The sequence below is a fragment of the Armigeres subalbatus genome, chromosome 3 (genome assembly GCF_024139115.2).
Source record: "Armigeres subalbatus isolate Guangzhou_Male chromosome 3, GZ_Asu_2, whole genome shotgun sequence".
Taxonomy (NCBI): Eukaryota; Metazoa; Arthropoda; class Insecta; order Diptera; family Culicidae; genus Armigeres; species Armigeres subalbatus.
Genome location: NC_085141.1, coordinates 201590168 through 201616739, shown reverse-complemented (window position 1 = coordinate 201616739; position 26572 = coordinate 201590168). Strand labels below are relative to the sequence as shown.

Below are 26572 nucleotides of genomic sequence, written 5' to 3'. Positions count from 1 at the left end.
ATCCGGTACCCAGCTTTTTTCGCTCTAGAAAATTATTATTGTCTATAAAAAAGTTAAATAAAACAATTTCCCCAACGCAAAACATTTGTCTGCTGTGCCGACAATGCTTCGCCATGATAGATTCAACTATTCTTACACAGCAAAAAAAGTTGTTGAATATTACATCGAAATCGCTGCAACCAACTGAATCCATCGGTTGTTTAATATTACACTGCGCGATGTACTCGAGAGGTCGCGGTGTAATAAACAGGAGCGATGTAATTTCGTACGACGTAATAAATAAAACGACGTAATCAAAGCGATGTAGAGGAATGAGATGTAAATCCCCGATATGCTTGGTAGGAATATGTGAATTATCGTTATTTTGGTAATGTCATGTTCATAATGTTTTTCTGTTTTCAGTCATGTTTTTTTATTTTATTATTTAAATTTACTCATAAGTACAATTTTACTCATACAATCTACCAGAACTTGAACATTGTTTATGCCTATAGGCCAGGGATTGCAGAAATTGCTCTCAATAGATAACGAACAACGATAAAAAAGAGGCAAAAATCTCTTCGAATCATAACAAACCATGAAAACGAAACTATCGCAATTGTAATACACGTTGGAAAAAACTGATTCGGATAGGCGGCCCCACCGATGGGGTTTGATGAAACGCGTTTCTATCGCTCATTTTATGTTGGGGACCATATTTTTTGCACAGCCGTGCAAAACAAGTTGAAATGCTTCATCAGAACAGGTGCCCCCGCAATTGGGGAATATTAAAAGAAATTTATCATGGGTTGTAGCCCCTGAATCAGTTAATTATCGTAACAGCTACCGATAAACGTCTCTCACGGTATGCTACCTATCGAGAGTGTAGCCGCTTACATGATAAGTGAGAGATTTTCTCATTCTCATTTGGATTCAAAGCCTGCTATATAGGCACGTACAGATTTGATTACTTTCATAAAACTGAAACAGAATAGTACTCTTCAGCAGATGATCGGACCGTGGTTGGATTTATATGCGATGAAATTGAAGTCGGTGAAAACGCAGCATTGTACTCGACCCTTTAGACTTTATTGTTAGCGACCACCATGCACAGCTACGTCCTGTCGTCCCACTTCAGAGTTCCACATTTAATGCTTCTCAGGCAAGTTCCCAGACAGGTGGTATTGTTCGGTCGATGACTTTGATTATTGATTATGTTCAATGTCCATACGCAGCTATTAATTAGAATAACAGTATCAGATAGGGGCGGCGAGTAATCGTAAACACGAACCTCTGATCTGGTGAACTAGACGAATTTCCATGGTGCACCGTTGACTTATAGGACTTCAGAACTGAAAAAGGTAAAAAAAAGTTCAGGGCTGGTGAGGAACAATGATATATTTAAAATGATTCAAGTAGAGGATTCTTTGTAGTATTCGCTTCAAGGATTTTTTAGGTGGTATAGCATCTGAACCAACTGGTGATTCTCTAATTACTCGCAGTGAAATCTAGGACTATATACGAAGAAATTTGGAACGATTATAATACTGCCGTCATACGCATATTTGTCCCATGTTTGCTGGGATTCCCTATATACATGGGGCAGTTATGCGTATAACGGCAGTATAGGACTGCTATACTGCCGTTATACGCATAACTGTCCCATGTATATAGGGAATCCCAGCAAACATGGGACAAATATGCGTATGACGGCAGTAGGTTTAATTTGATTCAATAATGAATGTTGCCCAGCAGGATTTCAATCGGAATATCAGAATGATTACGATGGTAATCTTACGTGAATTCTGATGGAAATACGAAGAGAAGGGAGTCCGGTTGACGAATCCGAAGAGAATCTGGTTTGATACTCCGGAAAGAATTTATACGGGATTTGGGAGATTATTCCGGGATTCCAAAGAGTAACGCTGAATATCTCTTGGGGATTCGAAAGGAATACTTTTGGGACTTTGACGGAAATCCTTTGGGGATTCCGAAAAGTATAATTCAGGAATTCCTAAGGAAATCTTTCAGGGATTCGATGTAAATACATCTGCGATTATTAGAAAAGAGTATCTTTCAAATATGTTGCTAAAGGAATCCGAAGAGAATTAATTTTAGAACGCAATTCTTCCTAATTTATTTAAAACAACTTCATAGATCCCGGAGAAGATCGTTTTGGGATTTCGAAAACAAATCTCTTGGTGTTATGATGGAAATACTTCTGTTATTTCGAATAAAATACAATCTATCTGATTTCCAGAGCGATTTCCGCCAGAAGGATCCCTTTTAAAATTTCAGAAGCATTTCTATCGAAATCCCGTAAAAATCCTCAAATGATTTCTTTTGGATATTCATATTATCGGGGCCCTCCTTAGCCGTGCGGTAAGACGCGCGGCTACAAAGCAAGACCATGATGAGGGTGGCTGGGTTTGATTCCCGGTGACGGTCTTGACAATTTTCGGATTGGAAATTGTCTCGACTTCCCTGGGCATAAAAGTATCATCGTGTTAGCCTCATGATATACGAATGCAAAAATGGTAACCTGGCTTAGAAACCTCACGGTTAATAACTGTGGAAGTGCTTAATGAACACTAAGCTGCGAGGCGGCTCTGTTCCAGTGTGGGGATGTAATGCCAATAAGAAGATTCATATTATCAGTTGAATCTTAAATGATTTTCTCGGTTCCCCAAGTGTCCTCTCGAAATATCCGTATAATTCCATTTATACCTCGATTTATATTTTGGAAGATTCTCCTTGGAAACCCCAGAGGATTCTCTTCGCAATATCTGGACGATTCTCTTCTCTGGGAAATTCTCTTTTGAACATTTGGGGATTTGCTTCGGAATCTCCGAAAATTCTTCTGGAGGATTCACATCGTATTCCGAGGAGAAGTCCCCTAAAAATCCTCGGAGGACGATACTCCTCGGAATCCCTTATGGATTGTCTTAGGAATTCCCAGAGGATTACTGGGAGGATTCTCTTTGGAATAAACGGAAAATTCTCTTTTGAATATTAGGAGGATTATCTTCCAAATCGACGGAGGACTCTCTTTGGATACTCTTCGAAAACCCCGGATAATTTTCTTCGGAATTCCTGTTAGAGTCCCCTTGGAATATCTTCCTCAGAATCCTCAGCATCCCAGAAAAATTGTCTTTAAAGTCCCGGTGGATTGTCTTAGGAATCAAAAAGAATTCTATCAGAAATTGATGAAGGATTCCTTTCAGAATGCCCGATGATTTCTCTTCTGGATAAAAAAAAATCTTTTCGGAATAAGCATTCCCCCGAAGGAAAACCCGAAAGTATTCTCTTCGGAATACTCGAAAGATTCGTCTAGAAATCCCTGAAGGATTTTTTTTTTAAATCCCGGAGGATTATCTAGAGTCTAGAGGGATTTTTTTATTCAGAAGGAAAACCTTCGGGCATTCTGAAAGGAATCCTTCACTAATTTCTGATAGAATGGTTTTTTGGTGGTTCCTATGAGAATCCTTCGAAAATACAACAAATAATTCCCCGGGGTTTCTGAAGAGGAGAATGAGGATATTCAAAGGGGAATATTCCGGAGGTTCCGAAAAGAATTTCCGGGGATTCCGAAAATAATTCTTCAGGGATGGTGAAGAGGATCCGAAGAGAGACCTCCGTTGATTTCGAAAAGAATCCTCCAGAGATTCCGATAAGAATCTTCCAGTGATTACGAAAAGAATCCTTCCTGGAGAAAATCCTCCGGGTATTCCGAAGAGAAGCCTCCGTGGACTCCGAAGAGAATTCCTCCGAGATTCAGAAGCGAATCCTCTGGGAATTCCAAATGTTCCGAAAGAGATTTTTCTGTGGTTCCAACGGGTATCACTTAACCTTCCTAACTTGTTCGAGTCATTCATTTATTTAGTTAACATCTAAACAGTTAACACTGAATCAACAATTTGACGCCACAATGCACGGTTCGAGGCCGCATCTCTCCATCCTCGGATACGCCCCACGCTCGCCAAGCCATTCTGCACCTGGTCTGCCCATCTCGCTCGCTGCGCTCCACGCCGTCTCGTACCTGCCGGATCGGAAGCGAACACCATCTTTGCAGGGTTGCTGTCCGGCATTCTTGCAACATGTCCTGCCCATCGTACCCTTCCGGCTTTAGCTACTTTCTGGATACTGGGTTCGCCGTAGAGTTGGGCGAGCTCATGGTTCATTCTTCGCCGCCACACACCGTCTTCTTGCACACCGCCAAAGATGGTCCTAAGCACCCGTCTCTCGAATACTCCGAGTGCTTGCAAGTCCTCCTCGAGCATTGTCCATGTTTCATGTCCGTAGAGGACTACCGGTCTTATTAACGTCTTGTACATGACACATTTGGTGCGGTGGCGAATCTTTTTCGACCGCAGTTTCTTCTGGAGTCCGTAGTAGGCCCGACTTCCACAGATGATGCGCCTTCGTATTTCACGACTAACGTTGTTGTCAGCCGTTAGCAAGGATACGAGGTAGACGAATTCCTCGACCACCTCGAAGGTATCTCCGTCTATCGTAACACTGCTTCCCAGGCGGGCCCTGTCGCGCTCGGTTCCGCCCACAAGCATGTACTTTGTCTTTGACGCATTCACCACCAGTCCAACTTTTGTTGCTTCACGTTTCAGGCGGGTGTGCAGTTTTGCCACCTTTGCAAATGTTCGGCCGACAATGTCCATGTCATCCGCGAAGCAAATAAATTGACTGGATCTGTTGAAAATCGTACCCCGGCTGTTACACCCGGCTCTCCGCATGACACCTTCTAGCGCAATGTTGAACAACAGGCACGAAAGTCCATCACCTTGTCTTAGTCCCCGGCGCGATTCGAACTAACTGGAGTGTTCGCCCGAAATCTTCACACAGTTTTGCACACCATCCACCGTTGCTTTGATCAGTCTGGTAAGCTTCCCAGGGAAGCTGTTCTCGTCCATAACTTTCCATAGCTCTACGCGGTCTATACTGTCGTATGCCGCCTTGAAATCAACGAACAGATGGTGCGTTGGGACCTGGTATTCACGGCATTTTTGAAGGATTTGCCGTACAGTAAAGATCTGGTCCGTTGTCGAGCGACCGTCAACGAACCCGGCTTGATAACTTCCCACGAACTCGTTCACTAATGGTGACAGACGACGGAAGATGATCTGGGATATCACTTTGTAGGCGGCATTAAGGATGGTGATCGCTCGAAAGTTCTCACACTCCAGTTTGTCGCCTTTCTTGTAGATGGGGCATATAACCCCTTCCTTCCACTCCTCCGGTAGCTGTTCGGTTTCCCAGATTCTGACTATCAGTATGTGCAGGCAAGTGGCCAGCTTTTCCGGGCCCATCTTGATGAGCTCTGCTCCGATACCATCCTTACCAGCTGCTTTATTGGTCTTTAGCTGTTGAATGGCATCCTTAACTTCCCTCAAGGTGGGGGCTGGTTGGCTTCCATCGTCCGCTGAACTGACGTAGTCATCTCCTCCGCTGCCTTGACTTTCACTGCCTGTACTCTCAGCGCCATTCAGATGTTCCTCGTAGTGCTGCTTCCACCTTTCGATCACCACACGTTCGTCCGTCAAGATGCTCCCATCCTTATCCCGGCACATTTCGGCTCGCGGCACGAAGAACTTGCGTGTATCTTGAGAACGGCACAGCTGTTCCATCTCCTCGCACTCCGCTTCTTCCAGGCGGCGTTTCTTCTCCTGAAAAAGGCGGGTCTGCTGTCTCCGCTTCCGTCTATAACGTTCCACGTTCTGCCGGGTACCTTGCTGCAGCGCGACCGCCCGCGCTGCGTCCTTCTCCTCCAGAATCTGTCTGCACTCTTCGTCGAACCAATCGTTCCGTCGACTTCGACCCATATACCCGACGTTGTTCTCCGCTGCATCGTTAATGGCTGCTTTAACTGTACTCCAGCAGTCCTCAAGAGGGGCCCCATCGAGCTCACCCTCTTCCGGCAACGCTGCCTCGAGATGCTGCGCGTATGCAGTGGCGACATCAGGTTGCTTCAGTCGCTCTAGGTCGTACCGCGGCGGTCGTCGGTACCGAACATTGTTGATGACGGATAGTTTTGGGCGCAGTTTAACCATCACCAGATAGTGGTCCGAGTCGATGTTAGCGCCACGATATGTCCTGACGTCGATAATGTCGGAGAAGTGCCGTCCATCAATCAGAACGTGGTCGATTTGTGATTCAGTCTGCAGTGGTGATCTCCAGGTGTACCGAAACGGGAGGCTGTGTTGGAAGTAGGTGCTACGAATGGCCATATTCTTGGAGGCGGCGAAATCAATTAGTCGTAGGTCGTTTTCGTTCGTCAGCCGGTGAGCGCTGAACTTTCCAATAGTCGGTCTAAACTCCTCCTCTTGGCCAACCTGAGCGTTCAAATCTCCTATGATGATTTTGACGTCGTGGCTTGGGCAGCTATCGTACTCACGTTCCAGCTGCGCGTAGAATGCGTCCTTATCATCATCAGTGCTTCCGGAGTGTGGGCTATGGACGTTGATTATGCTGAAGTTGAAGAACCGGCCTTTGATCCTCAACCTGCACATTCTTTCATTGATCGGCCACCACCCGATCACGCGCCTTTGCATATCGCCCATCACTATGAAAGCTGTTCCCAACTCGTGTGTGTTGCCGCAGCTCTGGTAGATGGTATGATTACCTCTAAACGTTCGCACCATTGATCCCTTCCAACAAACCTCCTGCAGCGCTACGATGCCGAATCCACGGTCCTTGAGCACATCGGCGAGTATGCGTGTGCTCCCGATGAAGTTGAGAGATTTGCAGTTCCACGAACCGAGTTTCCAATCGCTAGTCCCTTTTCGTCGCAGTGGTCTTCGCCGTTGGTTCCGGTCCGTACTCTCTTGTTGATTGTTCGTTGCTTATGATTTTTAAAGGCTGGCTTGCAGGGCCTGACACCAAACCCCTAAATTTCCGGAGGACCATTCCTCCTTATTTCCGGTGGACCATGGTGCACAGTTTCACTTAGAGTCCCTCGCTGGCACTCGGACGATCATCAGCCGCCCCTAACATGGAGAACAGACGCTGTTGTAAGCCGATCCTGACATGGAGAACAGACGCTCAATAAGATTTGCACCTCCGAAGAGGAGCAAACCCCTTCCCTGTCAGCATACGACCATAGTTCCCACCGGGGTTGGTTACCCGATCTTCCCTAAGGTTGCTCGTATCCCGGCCAGCACCGCGGGAGGTAGGGATGGGAGTTGCTGTGTAAGAGGCTAAGGACCGCGAGATGGGGTCTATTTTATTCCTTCAGGTACGCGAAGTACCAATGGTACGCTTTACCCATCATTTGCCGTGTTCGGGTCAATATGGCCCGAATCGCACTTTGAATTGTAATAACTTTTTAACGCAACTATGTGAAGGTCTGAAACTTCTGGACTTTTCCTAATTCGTGGAAAACTATTTATGTTCCTGAACGTAGACCTACTTTGTACGACGTTCCTGAAGGGCTCACTGAACTCACACTTACGGTGTTCTTACGGGTAATCTTCTTCTTCTTCTTCAATGGCTCTACATTCCAACTGGAACATGGCCTGAGTATAGTTGTTATTTTTACGTTATTCGAGTAATATTGACCCGGATTTGACTTATTAATATCTCAGGCATGTCTCAGTCAAATTCACATGTTTATATGCCCAAAATAATCGTCAGCTCATAAATTTTCAGATTGTTGATCGACAACACCTACATCCTGTGTTCGTCCTTTGAAGGATCGTCAGTTGGTCACTTTCATATGGACTTTCACGAATGTCGCACATGAACGATTTGATTGCTGTTTTATCTCTGAAACGTAACCAATACTATTTCAGAGATGACGAATCATGAATGCACACTATATTTCTATAGATATTTTAGGTTCTCCAAACCATTCTGGATTGCATAGCCTTGGTCTACCAAGTCAAATGGGCTCAATACAAAGTCAATAGCAACCCATGGTGTCCATATAGGCCTTTAGAGGCTTTACGATCTTGCCCAAACCAGATGTTCTAAGTTCTCCAAATCATTCTGGAGATCGAATCAATTGGTCTACCAAGTCAACTGGGCTCAATACAAAATCAATAGCAGCCCATGGGGTCCATACAGGCCCTTAGAGGTCATTCGCATGATTTACGATTTAGATATGATCAAATCGTATGTTTGAAGCTCTTAAAATCATTCCGAGTATGACCAAAATAACTGGGCTTGATACAAAACCAATAGCAACCCATGGTTTATACATGCCCTTGCTCTTTAGAGGCCATGTGCATGATTCACAATCCAGATATGTCCGATAAATCTCTGTCCAAACCATATGTTCCAAGTTCTCCAAATCATTCTGAAGGCTCTAGGCTCGGTACAAAATAAAAAGCAACCCATGGTGTCCATATAGGCCAATGGAAGCCATGCGCATGATTTACGATTTTTTATGTCCATTAATCGAAATTCTCCAAATAGATTTATCAAGTCAACTGGGCTCGGTTTAAAACCAGCCATGATGTCCCCATAGGCCATATGCATAATTTACATTTTTGGATATCGGATCGAAATCGGAAATCGGATATTCTAAGTTTGTCAATTGGGTTCAGTACAAAATCAAAACAGCCCATGGTGTTCATATAGGCCTTTAGCAGCCATGCGATTTACGATTCACGATTCACGAAATCATTCCGCAGTTCAGCCCAATTTATTAAGCTGGTAAACTACGCTCGGTACAAAATCTACAGCGACTCCTTCTTATCAATCAGGTCCCTTATTATTATCTGAATGGTTTATAGTTTAGAAATTACCGAATACGACGTTATAAGAGCAAGATTACCGGTGGTGAGTTTAAGCCGTTGGGCAACGCAGTATCATTACATGACACTTTACCAGTCGCTACTAAATGCGCTGCTATAACAGTAGCGCGACTGACAGATGACCAAATTTGGTAGCGCGATAAGAGCGCTGCTATTTGATGAACTGTCAACTGTCAAACGCCACCGGTACGGAATACAGCAACCAAATTGAGAGCCGAAAATAGTGACTGATACGGAAACGAGTGACGAAACTAAAATTAAAGCGCAGCGCGGGTGTTTAAAATGCTCGCGACCGATGATAATGCTCTAAGTTCTCTAAATCTTTGCAGTTAAGATCAATTAGTCTACCATGCCAATAACGCTAGGTACAGAACCGATAGCAAGTTATCACCGTGGACCCCCGATAATTTGAACGGTACCTCATTCAAATTAACGGGGTTCATTTTTAATTTTAACTTCTGCTTATTCTATTGCTTGAGCTTGAGCTTGATTGACTGCTCGTAATTGCTACTCCATTATGACCATATCAGCTGTTCTTGCACAGAGAACCAACTGATGTTTGCTTGGGACTAGCACTCATCTTCAATGTACAAGTACTGGTGATCTCATTTGCTAGGTCATACTGGCGCCTGCCACGTCAGAATGCAAGTCAATGTAGAGAAGGGGGAGGAAATTATGATGTAATCACTCGCCCACTGCAAGCCGAATATACCTCTGCACTTGCCACGGGGTCATACGGAATGTATTGGAATTTCTGGGTTAGGTTCGAGAGGCAGAGGTTCGTCTTGGTTAACGAGCTACCAATGTTATAGGTGGTTATAGATAGAAAAAAGCAACTGATGGAATTTCTAATTAGATGTAGGAAACGAGCTTTTTAGTTCAATTCCAATTTTAGCAGCTAGTGCTAGAATAGTCAAGTTGAAGGTATAGGTATAGAAATGGAAACGGCGTGGAAGTCCATTTCCAGTTCTAGCGATTACTAGAACATGACAAATATAGAGAAAGATACAAAGTAGGAGAATGGAACGGACCTGGGATTGAACCCACGACCTCCTGCGTATGAGGCAGAAGCAGTAGCCATATGACTACCAAGCCCGTTTTGAACTTCTGCTTATTCTATTTGCATCAGAAAAACTGGCCGAATTTGCAAAAAGAAGCAAAAAGAGAAAACCTTACCTTCACTTCTTTCTTCCCCCTTTTTGTATCTACCTTATTCCTTCTTCTTTCTTCTTTCTTCCTTCTTGCTTCTTCCTTCTTCTTTTTCCTTCTTCCTTCTTCCTTCTTATTTCTTCCTTCTTCCTTCTTTCTTCTTCCTTATTCCTTCTTCCTTCTTCATTCTTCATTCTTCCTTCTTCCTTCTTCATTCTTCCTTCTTCTTTCTTCTTTCTTCTTTCTTCCTTCTTCTTTCTTCCTTCTTTCTTCTTTCTTCTTCCTTCTTCCTTCTTTCTTCTTCCTTCTTCTTTTTTCCTTCTTCCTTCTTTCTTCTTCCTTCTTCCTTCTTCCTTCTTCCTTCTTCATTCTTTCTTCTTCCTTCTTCCTTCTTCCTCCTTCCTCCTTCCTTCTTACTTCTTCCTTCTTCCTTCTTCCTTCTTCCTTCTTCCTTCTTCCTTCTTCCTTTTTCCTTCTTCCTTCTTCCTTTTTCCTTCTTCCTTCTTCCTTCTTCCTTTTTGTTTCTTCTTCTTTCTTCCATTTTCCTTTTTCTTTCTTCCTTCTTCCTTCTTCTTTCTTCCTTAATCCTTCTTCCTTCTGACTTTTTCCTTCTTACTTCTTCCATCTTTTTTCTTCCTTCTTCCTTCTTCTTCTTCTTCTTTTTCCCTTCTTCTTTCTTCTTTCTTCCTTCTTCTTTCTTCCTTCTTCCTTCTTCGTTCTTCCTTCTTACTTCTTCCTCCTTTTTCCTTTTTTCGTCTTCCTTTTTTCCATCTCCCTCCTTTTTCTTTTTTTCCTCTTCCGTTCTACTTCTTCCTCACTTCGCACTAGTCACTTCTCACTCCCCAGTACTCATTCGGCCTAATGACCATTCAGCCTAATGGCCTTCGGCCTAATGACCTTCGGCCTAATGACCTTGGGCCTAACGGCCTTCGGCCCAATGACCCAGCATCGAACAAAAATTTAGATACGATAATCTGAGAGCTAAAAACTTAGAACATAGATTGTAAATCATAAGCTGTAACCGATGGTTTCAATGAAATAGCATTGGCTTCACCAAATGCACAATAATGGGCTAATTCCTTTATACGCACCTGGCTTCTGGTGAGCAAGTGCTGCCATCTAGTTTTGAGAACAGATAGTTCATTTTCGAAGCAATCTTTAAGGTCAACAGTACCAGAGAATTTTCTTAAGGTGATTCGCCATAGTTATGAGATCGGTCTAAAGAGGGCTTGTCAGATTAAAAATCAGGGATCCGATGCCTTCAAGCGATACTGAAATAGCTGATTCGTTCTTTCTGGCTCAATATTTCAAGCAAGTTGGAAGTGCGCGGCGCGTTAAAATTGAGTGTTAGTGATTTTACTATTCTAATATGTTGGAAACTTAAGTAATTCTTTTTCTTATCTTTTAGTGTTAATAGTTGGTCCTTAAAAGTTAGAGGATAATAAATAATAAAAGTCAAGTGTTAGTAAAAGTTAATAGAAGGTAAAAAGAGATGTTAGTTGTGTTAATAAAATATAACCTCAAAATTAATATGTTAAATGTAGGGTGCTGTGTGGCAGGTGAACGGAATAGATTCCACGTGGATCGTGGAACAAATTTGTGGAAAAAAGGTAATTTACGGTTACTACCGAATTGATAACGGGACAATAGGGGAAAAATAATGATGCCAAGTGATTAATGCCAGCCTAAATAGGCCTAGTGGGCCTTTTTTCCGTTCTTTAAGCTAAACCGGAGGCTCTTCGAACGTCAGGTTTTCCAACTTCCGATAGCCCAATTCGGGTGTATCGTATATCCCTGAGCCAGAAACCTGCCCTGTGATTTCTCCGTTGGAGTTATTCGCAGCAGAGGGATCCAATTCGCACGAAGTGTCGTATCCGGGACGTTGATAGCAACCACGGAGGAATCTAACCTCAAAATTGGCAAAAATAGAAGACGAGAGAACACCAGTGTCTGATCGCCGCCATTGTCCAAGTACCGACATCGTTGGACCCATTATTCGATCGTCGACTTTGTGGACACCATCGTCTGAGCACCGGCATCGTCGAACCCATCACGCGATCGCCAGTGTTGAACCATCCACTGGCCCGTCGCTGACCGGACGTCTTCCGGACATTACAGGAACCGTAACAGATTCGCCAACCCGCAAACCGCTGACGAGCGAGTACAATTACCATCCCGTTCCATGCAGTGGTTCCCCATCATCGTGAGTCAGCCCACACCCCATCAACAACCGTAAGTCGCGCTGGTTTTGTTTTTGATAAATAGCATGCTAAATAGGTCAGAAGAGGTCGTAGAGAAAGTAGGTTAGAAGTCGTGATCACGGAACTAGCAATCAAATTAGGCACTAAAAGGTGAATAAATTCTATATGTGTACAAAATTGTATTCTAGTTCATAACACTGTTTTCACTATTTGATTGAGTATCAAGTTTGCTAAAGTTTCCTTCATTTTGTTGCATATCATCCTCGTTTCGGTGTAAATTCCCGGAAAAGGTAGAATTTCCCAACCCTCACTTGCTGAAATATTTCCGAGGTTCGAAAAGGTGAAGTTGGTAATGCTAATTGGTTTCACCCCTGGTGGATGAACCTCTTTCGTCATTCATTCATGATTATGCTGTTTGTTTTGCTGGAAAGTTTTCTCTAACTGATTGAGTAAATCGCATGAAACGACCCTGGGAGTTTCTTAACTCACGTTTGGAGCTAAGGAACCGTACAAAGGAGTTATAAATTGGCGCCCACATAAAAGGTTTTGACATTCACTGTTTAGAAAATCGGTTACAGATCTTTCCGTACCCGGTAGAGGGAGAAAAAAACAGCATAAAACTGTTTTAAGGTTTTCTTTGCGTTCGTCGAACGTCAAATTAGAACGCTTGCTATTCAATATAGGTTATCAAATTTAGAATTGAGAGCCCCTGGCCGCGTAAACATCAAATAGCTGATTTGTTTTGGTGGCATTATTTTGGTAGCACTTTCAATTGCAGGTTGATCGGTTTGAGTGGTTTTTTGTGGTGTTTTGAGCTTTTCGACGGTAATTGGTGAGCCCTTGAATCACAGAGGCCGTTTTGAAAACTGTCCTGGAGTCCGATTGAAAGATCGAGACTGAGAAGGGTGAGTACTGTTGGATAGAAGAGTGAGTCTGTAAAGGGCACAGACGTTGATCTGGCCGTGATTCGAACACTCATTACCATCGAAAAGTTTCAATCATCCGATAAATCCCCGACATGGAATCCGAGATAGGTTCAAAGTACAGGACCCTACTCGTCCATCATTTGGAGAAGGAAGAGGTTGAGTTCGAACTTGAGATTCGGACAGTAGCATTTGAGAAGAACGAAAGTCTAGGAGCACTTAAAAGACGTCTTAGAGAGACGATGAAAAAGGATAAAGGAGACCTGAGCGACATAGATTTTGGAAATTGTGAGGGACGGAATATTGACGGAGAAATAGCTCTTATTGATAGGTCGGTGAAGGAAATTAGTGATTATCTAGAGAAAAGAAAACACTTTGAAGGAGTTAAAGATGCATTGAAGACACGTCTGGTGCACTATTTTGCCCGGTGTTTAACTATACAAGCCGCCGCAGAAAAAGACGAAGATTTAGAGGATCTGGATAAATTGCTTAGCAACGTTCGGCAATTGTACAATACTTACTTTACATTGTTCACTCCATTAGAGGAGATTCGAAAGGAAGTGATGTTGCAGATAACTAATTCGATATCGCAACTACAGTTAGGTCAGGCAGGACACTCTAAAGCACAGAGCGTATCGCGAGAGACACAAACGGAGGATACAGACGTAGGTGAACAGGATAATGGGAATGAGGGACATGCGAATCCTACCAGTAATCGTCCTAGACGACAACTACAATCAACTTTAGAGCACGTGCCAACTTCATCGTTGGTTGCTCCTGTGAATTTACAGCCGTCGGGATCAGGAGTAGGCCGTCCCAGTTCACAGGAACACGAAAGAGTACTTAGACGATTTGCATTGTCTGCTACACGCGAAGTTTCAGAACAAGACTCAGACTCGTCGTCTGTTTCTCCACCCAGAAGGTCGAAAGCCAGACCCCGAAGGTCACATACAAGGCGGAGTAGACCAGTTTCTGAATGGAACTTGCGCTATGATGGTAGGGATGGGGGTCGAGATTTGATGAAGTTTATACGAGAAGTTGAATTTTATGCCAAGTCGGAAAATGTTTCCGAGAAGGAACTATTCCGCTCAGCAATACACTTATTTTCCGGACTTGCGAAGCTGTGGTTTATGTCGGGAGTGGAATCCGAAGATTTCACCACTTGGCAAGAGTTAGTGGCGGAAATGAAAAAGGAGTTTTTGAGCCCTGACCATGACCACGTAAGTGAGGTCAGAGCGATTGACAGGAAACAAAGGTCGAAAGAAAAATTTCAGGATTTCTTTTTCGACATTCAGAAAATATTTAACTCTCTGACGAAACCGATCTCAGAGAAGAAGAAATTTGAAATAGTGTTTCGTAACCTCCGAGCCGATTACAAAGGGCATATCGTAGCCGCTCAGATAGATAATCTGGCGGATCTCAAAACCTTCGGACGGAAGCTGGATGCCACTTTTTGGTTCAAATATGAAACCCGTAATCAGGACGATCAAGCGTCTAAGAATCGGGCCCAGGTGAATGAATTGAAGACAGGCTACAAACCAAAACAAGGCATTGAAGCGAATCGTTCGGATAAAGGTCGTCCAGTTCTAAAAGAGTCATATAAACCCGCGGAGGAGAAAATGTTCAAACCGACTCCCCGTGCTGAAGAACCGCAGACGAAAGCTAAAGGGGGTAATAGTCCTACCGATGGTTTGAAGGTTCTAATAGAGAAGTATAGACCACCTCCCCAGGTATTTGTTGGAATTGTCGTTTAGAAGGGCATCACCAATCCGAGTGTAGAGCTCCCAAGCACAAATTTTGCTACAAGTGTGGGTTCTACCAAGTTGACACAAAGTCCTGCCCGTGGTGTGCAAAAAACGCGTAGACACCCGTCTAAAGGGGCAGACGGATGTGCAGGACAGTAGTAAGTCCCCAGTAAAATCAGAAGTCGATTCTTTATTTTTAAATAACAATTTGAGACGTGTAGAAAATGAAGAATACATGCATTCTTCGAACATTGAAATTAGTGAACATTTCTTGAAAATGGCAAACGACGATAGACCGTTTGTCAAGGTGGAAATTTTAGGAATACCAAGAATAGGCTTACTGGACAGTGGAGCAAATAGGAGTGTTTTAGGTTGCGGTGCAAATGCACTCATCAGAGCATGTAAATTAACTTTACGCCCGGTGCATGTAGATATAACTACTGCCAGTGGCCAAAAGCTGGAAGTGACCGGCTGCGTAGAGTTGCCCATCACGTTTGGCACTATCACAAAAATGGTATCGGCGTTAGTGATTCCATCTGTCAAACGGCAGTTGATATTGGGGTCAGATTTTTGGCAATCGTTCGGGATAGTACCCACGATGATGTCGTCACAAAATCCAATGTCAGTAGAGGAGCTGAACGACCAAGTTGTAGAATCTTCCCTAACCGAAGAACAGTTAGAAAAGTTGGAAGACATCAAAACCTTGTTTAAACCCGCCGTGGAAGGTCAATTGGAAACCACGACAATGATTAACCATAGGATCGAGTTAACCGACGAAGCGAAGAAGCTTCCTTCGGTACGGATAAATCCTTTTCCAACATCTCCTGCTCGTCAGGACAAGATCAATCAAGAGCTTGACTCTATGTTAAAATGTGGTATCATAGAAAGGTCGTATAGCGATTGGGCTCTAAGGCTGGTCCCGGTGGACAAGCCCGACGGTTCAGTTCGCCTCTGCCTAGACGCCCGGAAGCTCAACGAGCGCACAATCCGGGACTCTTACCCTCTCCCACACGCTGACAGAATTCTCAGTAGGTTAGGTCCTAGTAAATACATTTCCACCATCGATCTTTCGAAAGCGTTTCTGCAGGTACCCCTGCACCCACGCTCTCGGAAGTACACCGCGTTTTCAGTGTTGGGAAGAGGGCTGTTCCATTTTACTCGTATGCCCTTTGGCCTGGTGAACAGTCCGGCAACCTTGTCGCGACTGATGGACCGGGTCTTGGGAGGAAGTGAAATGGAACCAAACGTGTTTGTTTATCTCGATGACATAATCGTGATAAGCAACACGTTTGAAGAGCACCTGGAGCGGCTCAAACAGTTGGCGTCTAGACTAAGAGAGGCGAACTTATCTATTAACTTGCAAAAATCCAAGTTCTGCGTGTCTGAAGTACCGTATCTGGGGTACATCCTGGGAAAGAACGGACTCCGTCCAAACCCGGACAGGGTAGAGTCCATTGTCAATTTTGAACGGCCAAAATCCCTTCGGGCCCTACGCAGATTTATTGGTATGTGCAATTATTATAGGCGCTTCATAGCAACCTTCAGTGAAATTGTACGACCATTGACAGATTTACTCAAAGATCATCCCAAATCGATTAAATGGAATGACAAAGCTGAAGCCTCTTTTGTCAGAATTAAGGAGGTACTAATAAGTGCGCCAATTCTGACAAACCCTGACTTTACTAAGCCGTTTAGCATCCACTGCGATGCCAGTGATACGGCAATAGCAGGGGTGTTAACGCAACCATATGACGGAATCGATAAACCTATAGCATATTTTTCGCAGAAACTCAGCACAACACAATTGCGATACGCGGCCACCGAAAAGGAGGCACTGGCTGTCCTGAGTTCTCTTGAGAAGTTCAGGTGTTACATTGAGGGGTCACGATTCACCGTAATCACAGACGCCTCTGCTTTAACGTTTATTCTACGAAGTAGCTGGAAAACATCTTCTCGCCTATGTCGATGGAGTCTAGAGCTCCAGAAACACGATATGGAAATCAAACATCGTAAGGGGGTAGATAATATCGTTCCTGATGCTCTGTCCAGGGCGGTAGAAGAGATCAGTGTCCAAACGGCGAAGTCAGATTGGTACCGACACCTAATTCGCAAGATTGAAGAAGATCCCGAAAGTTTTAAAGACTTCCGTCTAGAAAACGGAGTGCTAAAAAAATTCGTTGCCAACCCTGGTGATATAGATTACCGTTTTGAATGGAAAATATGTGTTCCTTTTGAGTTGCGAGATAAGGTTCTATACGAAGAACACGATGAGGCTGTTCACTTGGGCTATGTGAAAACTCTAGCTAAAATACGTAAGAAATACTATTGGCCCCAAATGGCTCAAGAAATTAAGACGTACATTCAGAAATGCACGATTTGCCAAGAAAGTAAGCCAAGCAATCAATCCCAACATCCTGTCATGGGACAACAGAGAGTGACCTCGAAGCCCTTCCAGATAATTGCTCTGGATTATATCCAATCACTACCCAGAAGTAAAACAGGAAACTGTCACCTTCTTATAGTGATGGATCTTTTCTCGAAATACTGCTTACTGTTTCCCGTTCGCAAGATTTCCACTCAATCCGTAATCAAAATTCTCGAAGAAAGCTGGTTTCGTCGTTATGGAGTCCCAGAGTGTCTGATATCGGACAATGCTTCGACATTTCTGTCGAAAGAGTTTAAAGCCCTTTTAGAAAAATACCGCATTCAACATTGGGCAAATTCGAGACACCACAGCCAGGCCAACCCTGTGGAAAGGTTGAATCGAACCGTAAACGCTTGTGTGCGGACGTATGTCAGGACAAATCAAACTCTATGGGACAGTAGGATTTCTGAAGTAGAGCACGTTCTGAACACCACACCGCATAGTTCAACAGGATTTTCTCCATACAAAGTTCTATTTGGACATGAGGTAATAGGTAGAGGAGACGAACATCGAGTAGATCGGGATATGATAGATATTTCGGATGAGCAAAGGCTGAAGAGCAAAGTTCAAATAGATCAGTTTATTCGCGATTTGGTAATTAAAAATCTAGACAAACAGTATAGGAAGAACTCACAATATTATAATTTGCGTAGGAGGAAGCTCGCACCGGTATATGTAGTTGGTCAAAAAGTCTATAAAAGGAACTTTAAACAGTCCTCAGCAATAGACAAATTTAACGCCAAACTAGCACCATGTTATGTTCCTTGCACGATCAAAGCTCGGGTGGGTACCAGTTCCTACGAGCTGATCGATGACTTGGGCAAATCCCTCGGAGTCTTCTCCGCCGCCGATTTGAAGCCAGGCACCTGAAAAGAAAATAAAAATTTACGATTATTAGCAGAATCCATTCACAATTTTGTCAATGAATCATTGACGTTCACATAATTGAATACTTAGCTGAAGAGAAGATTCATTCATATTTGATTGTCACTGGGCTGCAGACCAGATGAGACGATAAAAAGTACACAACCTGAAAAGAAGAGAAGATAAGAGGAATGAGCGAAAGTTATATTGGGCAGTCGCTTATAGGGAATAAAAATACTTACCGTCAGAATTGAATTTCTTGATCTGTGGAATCTTTATCGTAGTTGGATTCCCGCGAACAAATAATGTCATCAAAACCGATTAGCGAACAATATTAAACCGAATCCAACCCGTTTTAGAGCGCTCAAACGTGATGAAATTCCGCGAATTGATGAAATTTACGTAAATAAGGCGGAGACTGACTGTTTCCAAAACAAAGTTCATTCCGATATTCTGATTGACAGTTGCAAAGTTCATCGATTCATTTGCTCTTCTGGAGACGGAAGAGAAAAACATAGAAGAGATGTTAAAGAGGGCCGGTATGATATTTACTATTTTTACCAAGAGTAAAAAGTGGAAAATCAAAGATCATCTAGCTTATTATATTTAAAAATCAAGGCAATACTTTTCTTCAACCCGGTCAGAGGGGTATTGTAACCGATGGTTTCAATGAAATAGCATTGGCTTCACCAAATGCACAATAATGGGCTAATTCCTTTATACGCACCTGGCTTCTGGTGAGCAAGTGCTGCCATCTAGTTTTGAGAACAGATAGTTCATTTTCGAAGCAATCTTTAAGGTCAACAGTACCAGAGAATTTTCTTAAGGTGATTCGCCATAGTTATGAGATCGGTCTAAAGAGGGCTTGTCAGATTAAAAATCAGGGATCCGATGCCTTCAAGCGATACTGAAATAGCTGATTCGTTCTTTCTGGCTCAATATTTCAAGCAAGTTGGAAGTGCGCGGCGCGTTAAAATTCGAGTGTTAGTGATTTTACTATTCTAATATGTTGGAAACTTAAGTAATTCTTTTTCTTATCTTTTAGTGTTAATAGTTGGTCCTTAAAAGTTAGAGGATAATAAATAATAAAAGTCAAGTGTTAGTAAAAGTTAATAGAAGGTAAAAGAGATGTTAGTTGTGTTAATAAAATATAACCTCAAAATTAATATGTTAAATGTAGGGTGCTGTGTGGCAGGTGAACGGAATAGATTCCACGTGGATCGTGGAACAAATTTGTGGAAAAAAGGTAATTTACGGTTACTACCGAATTGATAACGGGACAATAGGGGAAAAATAATGATGCCAAGTGATTAATGCCAGCCTAAATAGGCCTAGTGGGCCTTTTTTCCGTTCTTTAAGCTAAACCGGAGGCTCTTCGAACGTCAGGTTTTCCAACTTCCGATAGCCCAATTCGGGTGTATCGTATATCCCTGAGCCAGAAACCTGCCCTGTGATTTCTCCGTTGGAGTTATTCGCAGCAGAGGGATCCAATTCGCACGAAGTGTCGTATCCGGGACGTTGATAGCAACCACGGAGGAATCTAACCTCAAAATTGGCAAAAATAGAAGACGAGAGAACACCAGTGTCTGATCGCCGCCATTGTCCAAGTACCGACATCGTTGGACCCATTATTCGATCGTCGACTTTGTGGACACCATCGTCTGAGCACCGGCATCGTCGAACCCATCACGCGATCGCCAGTGTTGAACCATCCACTGGCCCGTCGCTGACCGGACGTCTTCCGGACATTACAGGAACCGTAACAGATTCGCCAACCCGCAAACCGCTGACGAGCGAGTACAATTACCATCCCGTTCCATGCAGTGGTTCCCCATCATCGTGAGTCAGCCCACACCCCATCAACAACCGTAAGTCGCGCTGGTTTTGTTTTTGATAAATAGCAAGATGAATACACAGCTAGGTGTTGGAATGTGCTTAGTTTGTGGAAGAGAAAAAGGCGGGGTGAAAAATTCATTTTCAGTGCAAAACGACAACAAACCGGCTGGCTCTCCCATACTAAAATCCAAGATGGCTGAATCGTGAATTTGGCAGATTGGAACACCTAGTGGTGTATTCATCTTGATAAATAGCATGCTAAATAGGTCAGAAGAGGTCGTAGAGAAAGTAGGTTAGAAGTCGTGATCACGGAACTAGCAATCAAATTAGGCACTAAAAGGTGAATAAATTCTATATGTGTACAAAATTGTATTCTAGTTCATAACACTGTTTTCACTATTTGATTGAGTATCAAGTTTGCTAAAGTTTCCTTCATTTTGTTGCATATCATCCTCGTTTCGGTGTAAATTCCCGGAAAAAGGTAGAATTTCCCAACCCTCACTTGCTGAAATATTTCCGAGGTTCGAAAAGGTGAAGTTGGTAATGCTAATTGGTTTCACCCCTGGTGGATGAACCTCTTTCGTCATTCATTCATGATTATGCTGTTTGTTTTGCTGGAAAGTTTTCTCTAACTGATTGAGTAAATCGCATGAAACGACCCTGGGAGTTTCTTAACTCACGTTTGGAGCTAAGGAACCGTACAAAGGAGTTATAAAGCATATCCAATAGTAGCTTAAATATAATGGACTGCAATTCGTTTTTATACCGAGTTGACTTTGTAGACCAATTCATCTGAACTCTTGAGTGATTTGGAATATTTAGAACATTCGATTTTGACATATCTACACCATGAGTTGCTATTTGTTTTATACCGAGCATAATTGATAGGATAGACCAATTGGTCTGAATTGTAGAATTATTTAAAAGACTTAGAATATCCTATATAAGAAGTGAGCCAGCCCAGTGCTTTTCCTACTAACCCACAAAAGACCTCCGTCGACCTCCGCAGTTTACAGAGTACTGATGTGCTCAAATTCCTAACAATAGGCGAATAAAATATCACAAGTCAGTGAAAAATTTGCTTGGTGCGATTTGGCCGAGCCCCGACCAAATGAAAGACAAATACTCGGTGGACATAATTGAATTGGTACCGCGGCTGATCATGGAAGTCGTGGTTGATTCGGTAGAATGTTTGATTCAAACTTCAGGATTACTTGGAGATCTTACAACGTCTCATGAGTCTGGATTTGAAACGCAAATGAAAGACAAATATGTACACGGTTGACTAAACTGAGTTGGTGGCTGAGGACATCATGAAAGCCGTCATTGATGCGGTAGACAATTTTATTCAAACTCCAGGACAATTTGGAGATCTTATAACATATCATATACCGGAACTTGAGACGCAAATGAAAGACTAAAACTCGAAAGACATAAATGAGTTGGTACCGCGGCTGAGGACATCATGGAAGCCGTGGCTGATGCGGTAGACAATTTTATTCAAACTCCAGCACTTCTAACATATCATATACCGGAACTTGCGACGCAAATGAAAGACTAATACTCGGAGGACATAAATGAGTTGGTACCGCGGCTGAGAATATCATAAAAGTCGTGGTTGATTCGGTAGACCATTTGATTCAAACTCCACGATTATTTGGAGCTCTTACAACATCTCATATGCCTGGATTAGATACGATGAAATGAAATACAAATACTCTGAAGACATAATTGGGTTGATACCGCGGCTGAGGACGTCATGGAAGCTGTGGTTGATGCGGTAGATAATTGTATTCAAACTCTAGGGCAATTTGGAGATCCTACGACATTTCATATGCCGGGAATATGAAAGACAAATACTAGGAGGACATAATAGAATTGGTACCGCGGATGAGAACATCATAGTTATTTATCAAACATATTTCTCTGAAGTAAACTTTCAATAAACATCTTGACAAAAGACAACATGCTTTTAAATACTTTCTGTTGCTTCATACATTCTATAGTATAAAGGTACCGAATTATCGCCGTAGTCATAATAAGAATGCTCATATTTTGTTCCCATATGTGTGTGTACCAGGTAAATTACATTAAATGTACGTATTTCATATGTTGTTTCAATATTTCCATCATCAGTAGATGAATAGATATCATTTTCGGTCATCAAATGTAAAAATATCAAAAAATTGCATTTTTCAAAATCCGTTGCACTCCCACAGCTTCTGCGGAAAATTAAGCTTGCCTAGACACAATGTTTTGTAATGTCCAGAAACTAGAAGAGCTAAGAGATTGGTGAAAACACTGAGAAAATCGGTTAAAAAATCACTGAATTATAACCATTTCAAAATTAAGTAACAACGATTTTCTGTACGAATGAATCCTAGTGTTAAGGATTACCCTTGGAATCCCCGACGGTTTTGATTCTTCTAGGAATTCCCGAAGACTTCGAAATATTACTCCCTCGGAATCTCCGAAGGATTCCCTAAGGGGATTCCCCTCAGAATCCCCAGGAGGATTCTCCTCGGAATCCTCGAAGAATTCCGCTCGAAATCCTCGAAGAATTCCGTTCGAAATCTTTGGAGAATTCCTCTCGGAATTTTCGGAGGATTCGTTCGGAATCTCCGGAGGATTCCTCTCGGAATTTCGTACAGATTCTTTTCGGAATCCATGGTGCATTTGAATAAATATTTTAGAATGATTCTCTCCGAAATCGCAGAAGAATTTCCTTCGGAATTACAGAAGGCTTCTCTCGAAATTAAAGAAAGTTTTTCACAGGAATCTTCGAAGATTTTTTTTTTGATATGCACAGCGTTTAAATAAATATCTCGGAAAAATTCTCTTAGGAATCGAAGTAGGATTCAAATTAGAATCTCATAATTCCCTTTGGAGTCGCAGAATATTTTCTTCCAGAATCACGGAAATGTTCCGTTCGGAATCGCAGAAGAATTCTTTTCAGAAGTAGGACTCAAATTGGAATCATCAAAGTGTTTCCTTTGGATTCGTAGAATATTTTCTTCCAGAATCACGGAAATGTTCCTTTCGGAATCGCAGAAATATTCCGTTTTGATTTCCAGAATTACATTCGGGATTACCAAATAATTTGCATTGGAATCGTACGATTCCCGTTAGAATCACAGAAGAATTCATTTCAAAATCGCTTCGTTTCGGACTGCAGAAAGATCCCATTTGAAAATGCAGAAGAATTTTGTTCGTAGACGCAGAAGGTTACCCTTCATAATCGTAGAACGATTTCGGAATCTACTGAGTGTACCGATCGAGATTTCAATAAATAGCTCGGAAGACTTCAACCGTCTAAGACGAGTTTAGTACTCTCCATTTAATTCCACTACGTTTTGTTTTCTTTGCAGATACGCATTTCGACCTAAACTGTGAGGTCGTCTTCAGTGTCTTGTACTTGACTTGACTCGAAATACGTATCTGCAAAGATAACAAACTCGTCTTAGATTGTTGAATACATTCCACTAAAAAGAGCTTAAAATATTTTTTCTGAATACTTGATTTTTGGAATGGTAGAAGGATTCTATCCGGAATTACAAAGGATTTCCTGGAAAAATTTTCCTTCGGAATCACAGAAAGATTCGAATTGAAATCGCAGAAATATTTCATTTCAACTCGCAGAAGAATTCTCTTCGGAGTCACAGGATTCGTATTTAAATCGCAGGTTTCCTTTTGGAACCGCGGAAGGAATTCGGCGTCGTAGGATTCCATTCGGAATTGTAGGACTCTTTTCGCAATCGCAGGATTTTGTTCGTCTTCTTCTTCTTCTTCTTATTGGCATAACATCCCCACACTGGGACTGAGCCGCCTCGCAGCTTAGTGTTCATTAAGCACTTCCACAGTTATTAACTGCGAGGTTTCTAAGCCAGGTTACCATTTTAGCATTCGTATATCATGAGGGCCCTCCTTAGCCGTGCGGTAAGACGCGCGGCTACAAAGCAAGACCATGCTGAGGGTGGCTGGGTTCGATTCCCGGTGCCGGTCTAGGCTATTTTCGGATTGGAAATTGTCTCGACTTCCCTGGGCATAAAAGTATCATCGTGTTAGCCTCATGATATACGCATGCAAAAATGGTAACTTGGCTTAGAAACCTCGCAGTTAATAACTGTGGAAGTGCTTAATGAACACTGAGCTGCGAGGCGGCTCTGTCCCAGTGTGGGGATGTAATGCCAGTAAGAAGAAGAAGATATCATGAGGCTAACACGATGATACTTTTATGCCCAGGGAAGTCGAGACAGTTTCCAATTCGAAAATTGCCTAGACCGGCACCGGGAACCGAACCCAGACACCCTCAGCATGGTCTTGCTTTGTAGCCGCGCGTCTTACCGCACGGCTAAGGAGGGATTTTGTTCGTGCTCATTCTATAAATATTTCCGAATATTTCTAACGGATTCTATTTTTCTAGGATAAATGTCATCGACATTCGAAAATAGACCTCATTTCCAATACAAATAACATATAGAACTTACGTGACATCCATTACACAACCTAGTGGAATCTGGAAGATTATGAATACCACAAATTGGAACGTTAACGTTAAGCCAATCAATTTCAATTTCGTTGGGAATGTTTACCGTCGGACCGCATTTGCCGGATTATTTTCAGGAGTGGTTCCGCAGTGGTTCCTTCCGAACGAAACTCCATTCCCTTATAAAATTGTATGTTGCTTCACCGTAACGACCGTTTCGAAGGTTCCAGACACAAGTTCTGATCGAATCTGTAATCAAACATTAAGTACAAAATGGAATTTAGAATAAAAAGAACACTCTAGCATTAATTAAAAACCTACCGAAAAAAGAACATTACAGAAGTTTCCTTCCATATGATACCCACTCGTCCTGTCGTCCTTATCGCGATTCCCTTGAACATCATACTTCAGAGCCCTGGTCGTGAGGGGAACTAACCTAACCTTGGGTTTGCAGCATTAGGGCTAGCATTAGATGGCAACGTCGAGAACATAATCTTCCGGAAGCAGCCAGGTGCAGCTGCTATAGAAGCAAAAACAGTCCTCAAATTTTGTTTGGCCATCAAGAGGGGCAAATAAGTGGCCGCGGCCATCGAAGGGAATAGATTTTCCAAATAAAAGTTCCACTTTTCACCAATATCGCAAATTGCACAAATAAATTACACTATATTTTCACAAATAATTCACAATTAGGTGCTTAAATTAGTTTTTTTTTTCACACAAGGGGTCGTACACTAATTACGTAAGCACTTATGGGGGAGAGGGGGTTTGCCATTTTCTTACGTTCCATATAAATAAAAAATCTTTGTATGGGAAAAATCTTACATGGGGGGAGAAGGTTTTAAAAACCCAGACAAAAATGCTTACGTAATTAGTGTACGGCCCCCAAGCTAGAAATCTAGAAATAAACATGGCGCATCGCCAGAATTTGCTGATCGATGTCAGTCTGGACAGTGTTGCGAGATTTAATGTTACATTTTCAATGTATGCGATATTACACAGGTGGGTGGCACGACGCCATGTTTTTGTAGCCAACATCTCAGTGTAAAATTCATGTAATATAACACCAAACATATAAAATCGATAGGTTGCATTCATTTCAATGTAATTTTGATTGATATTAGAAGGTAATTTTGCACAAGTGATATGTAATGCGGAACGATGATACAGGTTCTGTGTATTTTGAGGAGGGATGTAATATTCCATTGAATCAACGTTATATTGCATATTATTTTTTTGATTACATCGGGTATTTTCGTAAATCGTTATGATTACGTCGATGCACATTACAATTATTTTTGCTGTGTACCTGTTTCTTGCTGCATTCCGTTAAAAAAACCCAACATTATTTCCAACATGCGACTTTGACGCTGGTCGACGCCATGTTGATATATCCGAAAATGTTTAAGGTCTGAGGGAAGCTCTCTCGCGATAGAGCGCTATTTTCGTACTAAAATGTCTATAACTCGGAATTGGGAACGAATTTCGCTTATCCCAACTGACAATCTCTTTGAAATTTATCAAGGAATGTTCCTACAAAATTTCATGGACCTACTATTTCCCAAATTTGAATTAAGCTCTAAATACTGAACTATTGTACAACTGAAATTTTCGCTTCTCAGTACCTCTTTCCGTTGATTTGAGGCACAAAGGAAACGAATTTCGTAAAACCCAACTGACAAAAGTTTTGAATTTTTCCAACGATCATTTTGATGTAATAAAAAGTATATGTCACCGCAATAAATTTTGCAGGAAGCTTTTTTTACTTCAACCAAGTTTTTTTAAATTCCATACAAAAGTTACCATTTCGGGAGAGCAGCCAACAGCATATTTTCTTGTGGCGCACGGCAGGAAAGGAGCGATGAGAGCGGTAGAAAGTTCGTCAACTTTGTATCTAGCGTGACACTAGAAAAAAGCGTATTCCTATTTGTGAACACGAGGATACCAAATACACAGAGAAACAGACGTCTCACTTAGAACAAAATGCAATCAAAATCATCGTCACAGAAACATTGTCACCCAATGCCAAAATAATTGTGTTTGGTCAAGCGGCAACCAGATGGCGGTAGTGCGCAAACGTCAAACACAAGTAAAATCGATGGAAGCGCCATCGGTGGCCGATTGACCACCTACAAAACTTTAAATCAACCGTTAAAAAGGTGAACGATGCAACATGTGTTGAGTGAGACGTCTGTTTAT

At 42.3% G+C, this 26572-nt stretch overlaps 1 protein-coding gene and 3 long non-coding RNA genes across 8 annotated transcripts in view; 3 read left to right on the top strand and 1 right to left on the bottom strand.

Moving 5' to 3' along the window:
* Positions 1-26572, top strand: part of LOC134226487 (hrp65 protein-like) — a 250104-nt gene that overhangs the window by 175127 nt on the left and 48405 nt on the right. The gene's annotated exons all lie outside the window — the stretch shown is intronic.
* On the bottom strand, positions 803-25091 carry LOC134223515 (uncharacterized). 2 transcript variants are annotated; one of them, XR_009982605.1, is made up of 5 exons: positions 24698-25091; positions 24483-24625; positions 24378-24406; positions 1271-1331; positions 803-1214 (listed from the first exon to the last, which is right to left on the bottom strand). It is a non-coding gene; the product is annotated as an uncharacterized LOC134223515 (long non-coding RNA). The 2 variants fall into 2 exon arrangements; XR_009982604.1 differs by having other exon boundaries at positions 803-1331.
* On the top strand, positions 11287-12334 carry LOC134224698 (uncharacterized). Its single transcript, XR_009983024.1, has 3 exons — positions 11287-11378; positions 11441-11506; positions 11590-12334. It is a non-coding gene; the product is annotated as an uncharacterized LOC134224698 (long non-coding RNA).
* Positions 18950-19918, top strand: LOC134223501 (uncharacterized). Of its 2 annotated transcripts, XR_009982598.1 has the most exons (4): positions 18950-19037; positions 19100-19173; positions 19235-19300; positions 19384-19918. It is a non-coding gene; the product is annotated as an uncharacterized LOC134223501 (long non-coding RNA). The 2 variants fall into 2 exon arrangements; XR_009982597.1 differs by having other exon boundaries at positions 19029-19173.